The sequence below is a fragment of the Nycticebus coucang genome, chromosome 7 (genome assembly GCF_027406575.1).
Source record: "Nycticebus coucang isolate mNycCou1 chromosome 7, mNycCou1.pri, whole genome shotgun sequence".
Taxonomy (NCBI): Eukaryota; Metazoa; Chordata; class Mammalia; order Primates; family Lorisidae; genus Nycticebus; species Nycticebus coucang.
In genome coordinates this window covers 37,422,332-37,434,037 of record NC_069786.1, presented here as the reverse complement: position 1 = coordinate 37,434,037, position 11,706 = coordinate 37,422,332, and positions in this window count along the sequence as shown.

Below are 11,706 nucleotides of genomic sequence, written 5' to 3'. Positions count from 1 at the left end.
TTAGAAGTAGTATTTTATGGTATGGATGAAACACAGTTTAACCATTAAAAGATAACGCAACTTATTTTCAGTTTCCATATATTATGAACAAAGCTGCTATGAATGTCTACATACATGTTGTTGCATTAGCAAACATTTTCATTTCTCTGGCATAAATTCCCAAGAGTATAATTGCTGGGTTCTATCGCAATTTTTGGTTTTAGAAGAAATTGCCAAATCACTTTGCAAAGCAGATGTACCATTTAACATTTTAACCAGCAATACCTGTGTATAAGTGATCCAGTTTCTCTGCATTCTCCCCAGTATTTGGTATTATCACTTTTTATTTTAGCTATTCTGGTAGTTATGTACTAATATCTCATTTTGGTTTTCATTTGCATTTTCTAATGGCTAAAAATGTTTAACATTTTTATGTGCTTATTTGTAATGTGTACATCTTCAGTGAAATATCTTTTTATGTTTTTTGCCCATTGCTATTTGAATTATTAGTTTTATTAATGTTGAGTTTTCAGGATTCTTTATTATCTATGTAGTTATATATTCTAGCATATATACATATATATATATATATATGACTTTAAAAATGTTTTGTTCTACTGTTTAGGTTGCATTTTAACAGAATTTTTCTTGCAGTAGATTTAGTTTGGTAAGGTCCAACTTATTGATTTTTTCCTCCTCTTGACTATCTAACTGTTGGTATCTAAGAGTTGGTATCTAACTCTTTGCCTAACCCTAGCTTCCGTAGATTTTTCTAATAGTTCATAATAATCTGTGATTCATTTTTAGCTGTTTTTATATAGAGTCGAGGTTTAAGTCAAAGTTCGTTCTTTTGCTTAGGGGGGCTCTAATTGTTAGTATATCATTTCTAGAAAAGGCTACTGTCATCTGTTGAATTGTTTTTTCACTTTTGACAAAAATCATGAGACATTTTGGTGTGGGTCTACAGCTTGGTTCTCAGTTCTACTTAACTGTGTGTCCACCCTGTGCCAGTACCATACTTTCTTAAATATCTCACCTATCTAGTAAGCTTTGGTATCAAGTATAGTAATTCTTACACATTATCTTTATACAATGTAAAATAGCTTTTGATATTGATCTTTTGACACTCCATATACATTTCAGAATAGGCTTGTCTATTTATATCTACAAACACGTGGCTGGATAGGAATAGTCTTAAATGCATCGATCAATTTAGGGAGAACTTCAAATATATAAACTAATCTCTATTAATTGGGAGCCAATTGATGGGCAGATATAGGCAAAAGGAAACATGTACCTATTAGGTACAACGAGAACTATTCATTTGATGGGCACTCTAAGAGCCCCAACTTAAACATTATAAAAGGTATCCATGTAACAGAAACATTTATAACCTTTGATATTTCAAAATAAAGACAAAAAGTCACTTTCTTATTGGTTGCCCTGAAATATGCAAATAGCATCTTTACTTAAAATACTAAAATTTGGATTAATAGCAACTTAATTTCAATAGTATACAAAAACATTGTTATTACCTCCTTACTTCTTTGTTCTATTTTTGTCATAGAAATTATGATATATAGTTTTATCAAGAGAGTTTCATAATTACTGTTTCATGAAGTTTTAACTCTTACATGAAATAATTGAGATAGGAGTTAGCAACACAAATACATTTATATTGTCTCATATTTAATGATGCAGTGAATGTTATTTCTTCCATATATCTTGTCCTCTATTTGTGAAGTTATTCATTAGGATAATCATAGTTTACAAATCCACAGTACTATTTGAAGTGAACACCATGACTTTATCTTTTTTCTTTCTAGGACAATGTATGAAGCAGTCTTTAGGCTTACTTTTTACACTAGGGTCATGAATAGATGAAGTAGAGTTATATTTTTTTCAAGTCTTTAAGAGAAGTGTCTTGTTCTCTATCAAGCTGCTAAATTTTTGTATTGAACAACTTAACCATTAAATGTATAGTGTATAGTTTAGAAATACATACTATATGCAAGATTCCATAAAAAGTGATTTTCTATTTAATTCCTAAATAGTGCAAATAAAGTGGACTGAATTTTCTCTATGACAAATGTTTCAACAGGAAAGCAGCAATTTATCTTCTTAGGCCTACTAACCTATTTTTTGTCTTTCCTTTTTATTATTTTCTTATTAATTTCTATCTTCTAAAAAAATACTATGAAAGTAATTTAAAAGTGTTTTCTAAGACACATATAACTTATAAATAATGAAATACAATATGAGTTGGATAAACAATGAAAACATTGTTGATATTTTTTCCTTTATCGTGTGGTTTGTCTGAACCTAAACTTTCCTGACTAGCAATGTATTTAAATGTTATTTGTTTGATAGTAATGATTGTATTAGTCTTCATCTTTTGGAGACCTGTCCTTTCCTTTAGTCATCATATGTACATACCCTCTCTCTCTCTGGTTCTCACTCTCACTAGGTTTGTATTTTTAACAAATTATGTATTATACAAAATTTCTAGAATGTACTGAATCTTGTAAAGATGAACATGTCTTACTGTGATTCTTTCTGGAACTTCAAATACTCAGAAAAAAATATTCCTGGTCTAAGTTAAAATCTATGACATTGTCTATTATCACGTATCTTTCTCATTGGTAAGATTATGTATTCTAAAAGGAATGGACATCTTAGTTATTTAGTTTACATCATCAGTCTCTATTTCTTCATATATAAAATGAGGATGATGGTAATCTTACTCCACAATATTGTTAGGAGGATTATATGTGGTATTGTATGTACAGCAGGTGACACAGTGTTTTGAATCAGTAAGTTCTTAATAAATTATATTTCTAATTATACTTTCAAGGCTAAAGAATATTAATAAACCAATTTAATAATGGTAATTTGAAATATTTTATTCTTTATTACTTGAAAACATAAGATGATGATACAACTTATTTGGTTCTAGAGAATTCTAAATTTCACCTAATATTTATTAAAATATGAATTTCCACATGAGATTTAAATAGGTAAATGGAATTTTTCTTTATTTTTAGGACAGCTTAGTACATGTAGTAAGCTTTTTTTGTATATTAGTCTGAAAAAATTGGATCAGACATGGAGTTCAAACCTAGCTCTTTGGGTTATTGTGATATAACTTGACAAAATGGACTAAAGTATGGTTGCTTTATATTTCTGACCCTCTAGAAAGTTAATTGTGTAGTGATCAATGTAATTGGTAATAAAAGGACAGCTCTACATGGCATTTAAAGCACTCAAAATAATTGGAACGTATGTGTTGTCATCATTTTCAAGTTTGGAGACATGGTGTAAGTTGTAGGCACTCCATATTAATTATGAATGAAATGGCTTAAGGACATATGCGTGTCATGCTGACTACTCATTAAATTGAACATGTACGTGTATCCCCTGACAATGCTCTTTGCACACTGTACGTACCACACAGTTTTACTTGTCTCTCCAGTTTCCTCAGACTTCCACATAGAGTGTGTTGTGCGTGAGGACTTGAAGCAAAGATTTGGCCCATGTGTGGAAGAGCAGGTTTCTATTTATACGACACCATTCCTCTTCCACTCATTCAAGCCTGGATTACAGTATGTTGTCTAGCTTCTCCAGAAATCTTCCTTTTTCATTTACAATAATAAAAATTCAATTTTTTGTCCACATGTTTAAAATGTTTTAAAGCTGCCATTCACTAACAGCCTTAGTTTAGTTACACACAAACTGTTTGAATGCCATCAGAACTTCTTAAATTACAGCTTTCTCCCTAATTATGAGCCATACATTATTGTCTGTATCATCTGTCGAATAAACAGCTTTTGTGCCTGCCAAGAGAATATCTGGAGGTGTTCTTATTTACATTGTATATTGAAAACACAAATAAAAACACGAACATGATTTACTGTATGTTGTAATTAATAAAACCACTGTGATCAAAACATTACCTGATTTCTTTCCCCTACTTAGCAGTGTCTCTTTAAACAGAGTTGATATTTGGAAAAAAAATTGTCTTTAACCTCTGTTAAAGAGGAAAAAATATTCAATATCAATTTTGCTGAAATTTCGGATTCACTACACATGAGAGTAGACATGTGTTACAATATGTTGAGAATTCAGTATTTTCTCAATGTTAATTGAGCCATAGGGGGCATAACACCTACTATGTGAGATATCTACAGCAGATACAGTTCCACTGCTCACTAGAACAAAAGAAATATTAGCGTAAGTGTTAATTAGACTTCTGACAAATATTAATCATTAGTTTGTCCTCAGTTGTACTGTCTTCATTGCTTTCAGTGAATGACATTCCTATTTTTTAGAAGCCTATTTTATTATTTATTTATTTTTTGAGACAAAGTCTCACTTTGTCACCCTTGGTAGAGCACCGTGGCATCATAGCTCACAGCAACCTCAAACTCTTGGGCTCAAGCAATTCTCTTGCCTCAGCCTTCCAAGTTGCTGGGACTACAGGTGACTGCCACAACACTGGGTATTTTTAGAGATGAGGTCTCACTCTGACTCAGGCTGGTCTCGAACCTGTGAGGTCAGGCAATCTACCCACCTTGGCCTCCCAGAGTGCTAGGACTAAACACCTATTTTAATTCATATCTTAGGCAATATATTCACAGACTTAGTCACAATGGACAAAAATTAATTTTTCACATTAAGCATAATTGATTAAATGTTCTTGTAGATATTAGATGATAAGAAATGTACCTTAGTAGTTTAATATAGCTTTATTTCATTATTGCATAATGACCAATTTATAGTTTTTAAATATAATGGCTCTATAATGTTTGTTGACTACTTTCTATTTATTTCAGAATTTGTTATGCTTTCTTTTAAATTTTTTCCAAAGTAATTCCTGGAAATAGTTAATGGCCACAAGGTATTACTAATGTTAATAAATTTTACCAGATAATATTTAAATAATTGTGTATATTAAGTCAATCTTTAAGAAAACTCTTATGAGGTAGTGCTATTACTATTCAATTTTATAAAAAGGGAAATAAAGACTCTAAACACTTAGGCCCCAAGATTACAACCAATGTGTGGTACAAAGTATTTAAATGCCATATTTTGATTTCAGAGTCTGTGAACTTAACTTGTATAGGGTCGTTTTTTGAATATTTTAACTCTTATTCCTTTGACCCACCCGTATCTGCCCTTAATTCCTACACACAAAGCCAAATGCTTTCAACAGTTGAGCTATTTCTACTTAATTTCACATTTTTAAATAAGGAGTTGACTTGCTATGTCATTATCTTCACAATGGCAACCTTGTTTTTTCTCTGCTATGGAAATTGTGGATTTAGCTATTACAGATCCCCTGTCCCCTTACTGTGCATGTGTACAAACTCACACACACACACACAAAACACACACACAATTTCTCTTCTCTTCTCTTCTAAATATAGTGAAATCATGACATTGATTACATCAATATACATTGTCTGCATATTTGTGATTATATAATTATCATTACATTTAAACCTCATGTTTTACATATATGAAATATTATATAAATCTTCTAATTGTTATAAATATTTATAATTATTATAATAGCTACGCATGGTGTTTTGTATACATGAAAAATAGAGACATATGGAAAATATGTTGAGAACTTAACATTTTGTAAGGATAATTATGGATATTTTGTATACTATATGATTTATCCTGGTAATGTTTCTTTACTGTACAATTTATTTTTAGAGTTAATAATCACAATCTTTTACATTTTTGTCTTTGTACTCATTTGGATACTCAAGTTAGTTCTGAAAGTATTAGGTCTGTCTGGATGTTTCTGGTTCGGTTCTGGGTCTCACTGCAGTTGGCAGCATGTGAGTACTAGTCCCTCATGGAGCCAACTGATGGAGTGTCACAGACATAGAGCAATCTCATGGCTTATTACACGAAAAGAAAGAAGTGAAAGTGAGAAAGGAAGCTACATAAAGTGCCACGAAGTGAAAATATGGTCTAGAGAGAGGAAGGGATCAGTCTCCAGGAGTGGAGAAAGACCCTGCAGTCTGAGCACAAGCTGCCTTTTCTATGTTCACTAGTTTGCCCGCCTTTCTCCTGGCAGGATTGGTTGTCATTTCTGCCTTTGAGGTGATTGACAGGTTGGGGTTACAGGACAGATTATATAATAAATTGCATGCAGGTTGGTTACATAACAGTTTCCCCTTCTATGCAAGTGTCTTCCCTAGAATCCTTTAGGAAAGCTCTACCCATGCTATGCTAATTAAATGGTAATGAGCCCCAAGTCAATTAAAGGTCACTAGGGGCCCTTTACCGCACATGTTCCTACCAGAGACCAGTTCCTGGCTGCAATTTGGTTCCTAGCTACAATTCAGTTCTCTCTTTCTCTGCCCTTAATCACTTCTTTACCACCTATTTACCCTTCATCAGTCCCAATAATAGAGCATAAAATTCTACTCAGAATAATCAAATGTATCAAGCATTAGGCACTTCTTCAGTCTGTATGTGTGTGCATGTGTGTGTGTGACACAGAAATGAACCCCCTGGTGCCCTCTGATCCTCTGTAGTCCAGTGGGGCTCCTAGTTTGGGATGATTGCTCTCGTCATAGACCTTCTCTTTATGCTCCTTGTGAGAATTCCACTGCTTAGGAAGCTCAGTCTTACAGTATTTCCTGAGAAGCTCATGGGAAGGAAACATTCTAAGACCTTGTTTACCTGAAAATATCTTTAGTCCACCTTTGCATTAATGGATAGTTTGACTTGTTATAAAATTTTAAACTGGAATTTATTTTCCATCTATTGACCTTTTATTAATTTAATTATATAATCTTTTTTGTTTGAATTTTGACACAGTTTCTCAGATTTTTATTTCAAACTTTTCATAAACTTTTTCTCATATTACCTTTTTAGTTTTTAAGAGCTCTTTTTTGGTACTCCATAGTCTTTTAAGTGCACAATTTTCTTGATCCATGTTGCTTTCTTTTCTCTTTGAAGATATTAATTGTAGCTTTCTCCCCCCTTTTGTTTTCTCTTCATGGTTTCCATTGAGTTGTTTGTTTCCTGTTTGTTCTTTTGGACTCTGTCCTGCATTTTAAATGTTATTGTTGATAGCCTGGTGATACTTTGTGTCCATTCATTTTTAAAACTGGAATTCTAAAACCCAGGTGCAAGCATTTTGTGTTAAGGGGAGAACTTTTTGATTGGTGGACACTGTTTTTCCACAGTGAGCCCCATGTAAGGATTTGTAGCTCTTATCAATTGGACCGGGCAGGTTTCCCAGAGAAAAATCTATAATCATATTCCTGGGTTGGCCTGGAGAGAAGGTGGGTATGAGCCTGGATATATGATACAAGTTCTTGGGATCCGAGCGAGGAAAGAGAGTGGAGCTTTCACCTTTAGAATGTTAACTTTTGCTGAATCACTATCTTTTAGTCAAGTGGCTCATCTGTCCCTTTGGCTCTACTCGTGTGCCTAAGCCCAGAACTACACAAGTTCATATTTTCTGAGTGTCAACTCCCTGCCATTGTGGATGTGGAAAAGATGCAGTGTTCTGGTTGCACAGGCTGGAGGAAGGGATCTGGGCTCCAACTGCTAATTTTACAGACTTTCAATCTCCTGTTTCCTATCTCCCCTGCTTCTGGCTTTTGGAGATAACTGATCCGTGCAGTATCTAAACATTTCAATGGCTCTTTCACTTGGATCAGCTTGCTACTCTTTGACACCTTCCCCTTCTCAAGCAGGTGATTATATTTCAGCTTTTCTCTACTCTACTAGGTCAGTTCTCCCTGCTTTCCAGCTTTGAGTGTGTTGATACCTCGCTCCGGTTCTTGTTTGTTATCATTTTAAAAATAATATGTGTTTATGCCACTTCTATTCATTTACTATTTTTTGGAGTGAGTTAGATGACAAATATTACCTGAAAACATGGATTTTGTACAGTAATTTTGCTCCATGATTATTACAAATTACCCAACTTTGCCAGAAAAAGTACTTTAAAATATTTTTCTTGTTGTCTTATTTCATTTTTACTTTCTCTGAAATAGGTATAGGTTTATATTACAAAAGTGATTTTCTAGTTGGTAGGTAATCACACACATACAATATGTTAAACTAAACAGAAGTGCATGAATTGATGGCAATGAGTATGCCAGCATTGATTGGGATGAAAGTCACTCAAAGGAAGCAGTTTTTAACCTTTAACTTGCTTTTCTTCAATCCTAAGTATTGTTGGAAGGAAGAAACATAAGAGGATGACATCAAGTACAGTGTATAAAAATATATATAACAAGTTTGTTATGAAATAAGTTAATATGGCCACCAATATAACCAAGTAACAGTTGTAAAATAGCAATATTATTTAGCATTCAGCGAAAAATGTGACATTTGGTGTCAGTTACTAATTTCAAGCAGTCTGGCTCTGTTGTTGACACCTAAAAAAAGACTGTCTGTGATTCTCTCATTCTGTTCTTTTTTTCTCTCTTAATTGCCATTTTTCCCCAGACCAGCTGTAGCATCTATGTCCTGACTTTGATCCAACAACTTACTTTAACCCATAGAGAAAATGTCTCTCCTAGACTCTGTGTATTTTGCTCTAATGTCTCCATTCTTGACAAGCTTGCTGTTTTAACACAATAGCACTGGAGGAGAGCGGCGTGACATGAAGCTCTCACATGCTGGGAAAGAGAAAATTAAGACCTCTGTTTAGTAAATATTGGCACAAAAATGCAATACTTTACACCTAAAATAATATTCAGCTGAGGCCAGGGAATCTAATGTTAGCATGTTTGTCTTTCCTGAGAAATAGGGCTTTGAACATTTTTCTCATTTGATTTTTGGCTATTAAGTTCTGCTCAATGTTGGTCCCAGGAGGGGTACTGGGAGAGGGTCTTTGAGTCCTTTCCAAGACAAAGGAGGATGTAATGTGATAGTAGATTTGATATAATCTATGTATTTAGAAGCTCTTTTGTTTGAAAATTTTAGAATTATCTTCAGACTGAAAAACAAAGTGAAATTGAATTTCTACATGTGGAAAAGTGGTATCTGTCTAAGCGATAGATATGTAAGTATTCTCTATGAGTCTATGTCATGTATTTCTGGCATTTTCTAGTGGACTGATATCCAGTTGCAATCATAATGGAGTTTCCATGAGCTGCTTTTTTTGAGTCAAAGGTCCCACTGTTAGACTCAAGGTCAGTGAGCACAGCAGATATGACTTGTTAGAACTGCACATTTCCCATTAATTACCTGTATATGAGGGACTATATATATGTATATAATTACCTATATATGTTCAGCATAGTAGTAAGTACTTACTGGAATAGCAAGAAGGTTAAAAATATTATCCACATTATTGGTAGAGAAAACACCTTGACCACAAACACAACATAGGATGTAATATTTCTTTAAAAATTCATCATAAGAAAATTATGGATAGTAATTTTTGAAATATAGAGGCTGAAGGGACTATTTCCATTGTAAGAATATGCAATGGAAAAGGTTAGGTATGTGATCTTATTGAAGTCAAGAATCTTGAGTCATGATGTCATGGATTTGCATGTAAGTCATCTTTTTTTGTTTTTCGTTTTTTCTTAATTTTGAGACATCAACAAAAGCATAAAAATCCCAAATATTATCTCCACTTTTCCACATGTAGAAATTCAAATTTATCCAGATTTTTTCATGTAATTTGTTCTCTTCCTTCTTTTGTTTTCCCTTCTTTCTTCTGTTTTTCTTTCTTTTCTTCCTGTACTAAGATGACTAATGATCTTCAAAGGTGTTCACGTCCTAATCTTCCAAGTTGTGACTATTTTACATCATATGGAAAAGGGGAGATGGAGGAGAGCAGCATGACATGAAGCTCTCACATACTGGGAAAGAGAAAATTACGATCTCTGTTTAGTAAATACAAGCACAAAAATGAAATACTTTTCACCTAAAATAATATTGTGAGTATGTGAAATGGTATTTTCAGCTGAGGCCAGGGAATCCAAGATGGGATTAAGGTCACTGATCAGGTGACCTCAAGATAGGGAGATAAGCCTGGATTATCCCATTGGGCCCAGTGAAATCACAAAGGCTCTTAAAAGTGGAGAAGAAAGAGTTACAGGAAGATACAACTATGGAAGAATGGTCTGAGAAAGTCAATATTCTTATCTTTGAAAATGGAGGAGGGGAATCTTTAACCAAAGAGGAGTGTGAGCAGCCTTGGAATCTAGAGAAGGTACGGAAATGGATTTTCTCCTTGACCCTCCAAAGAAGAATATCACCTTGCCAAGACCTTGCTTTGGCCTAGTGAGACCCATGTTGAATTTCTAACATATAGAACTCTAAGGTAATAAATATGTGTTGTTTTAAGCCACTATGTATGGGGTAATTTTTTCCAGCAGCCATAGAAAAGTGGTACAATTCCTTGGTTTGTCATCATTTTTTTTTTGATATTTTTGCAGAATTTCAAAGAAAATTACAGACTTCATATCCTTTTCTTCCTATGTGCTTGGTATATATATCTAAAGTATGAATAGCTTCTTACTCCCACAGTACTATTATCACAGCTAACAAATTGAATAAAAACACGTTTTTCATTCAATTTCCTCAATTCCTTCAACAGTGTCTTTTTATAGTTGGTATTTGAATCAAGATCCAAACCAAGTCCACACATTGCAATTGTTTATTATGTCTTTTAGTCACATAGTCCTTATCCTTCATCTTCCCCTTATTTTATTCATGCCTTGACAAATTGAATAAATGCAATCAGCTGCTAAATTGAATGCCCTGCTTTTGCTTCTTCATGGTATCATTGAACTTGTGCTTCTGCTCTTCACAGTTCTTATAAACTGGAAGATAGCCCTAAAGGTTTTGTTGGACTCAGGTTTATTACTTCCTGAGCACATTGAACAGTGATGCTATCTCCTTCATGTTAATCACACCAAGACGTCAGTTATTCCTCATTGTTACTGGTACTGGTGTTGATGTGAGGAGGAAATTATAACCTGATGCCTCCACAATATGATTTTTTCACAACTTTTCCATTAGTGTTTTATTTTTGCCCAAATCTCTTATTCTAAGTGTTGAAAAATGATTATTTTCTAATTCTGCTCTTTCTTAAGTAATATTAATTATAAATTTCCATAAAGGATTATTTGTTCCAAAATGTAGACAGTTCTTGAGTTTCAAACTCTTGACTGATATTCAATTTGCACTTATGAAAGAAGTTATTACAGGTAATAACTGTGTTATTACACTTATGTGTAATAACTGGGTTATTATTGCACTTATGAAAGAAGTTATTACAGGTAATAACTGGGTAATAAGTGCACCTGTGTCAACTTACATATAAATTCAACTCAAGAACAAACCTACAGAACTTACCTTGTTTGTAACCTGGGTGCAAGGTGTTTGTGAAGGCTTCATTATGTAGGCAAGATTGATGAAATCATTGTCCATTGGTGACTGACTAAACTTTTAGACTCTGTATTCTTCTGGGAGGTAAAGGAATAGTGCTGAAAAGTTCCCACTCTCTAATCATGCCTTGGTCTTTCTTTTGAACATCTCTAATTCTGATGCTCACCAGGGGCTGCCAGTCACCATTCATCTCATTAGCATACATACAAGAGACATTCATCACTCCAGAGAGTCCAAGGATTTTAGGAGTTAATTTGCTAGGAAACGGGAATAAAGACAAACTATGCGTGTGTGTGTGTGTGTGTGTGTGTGTGTATACATACAGGTGTGTATGCAAAT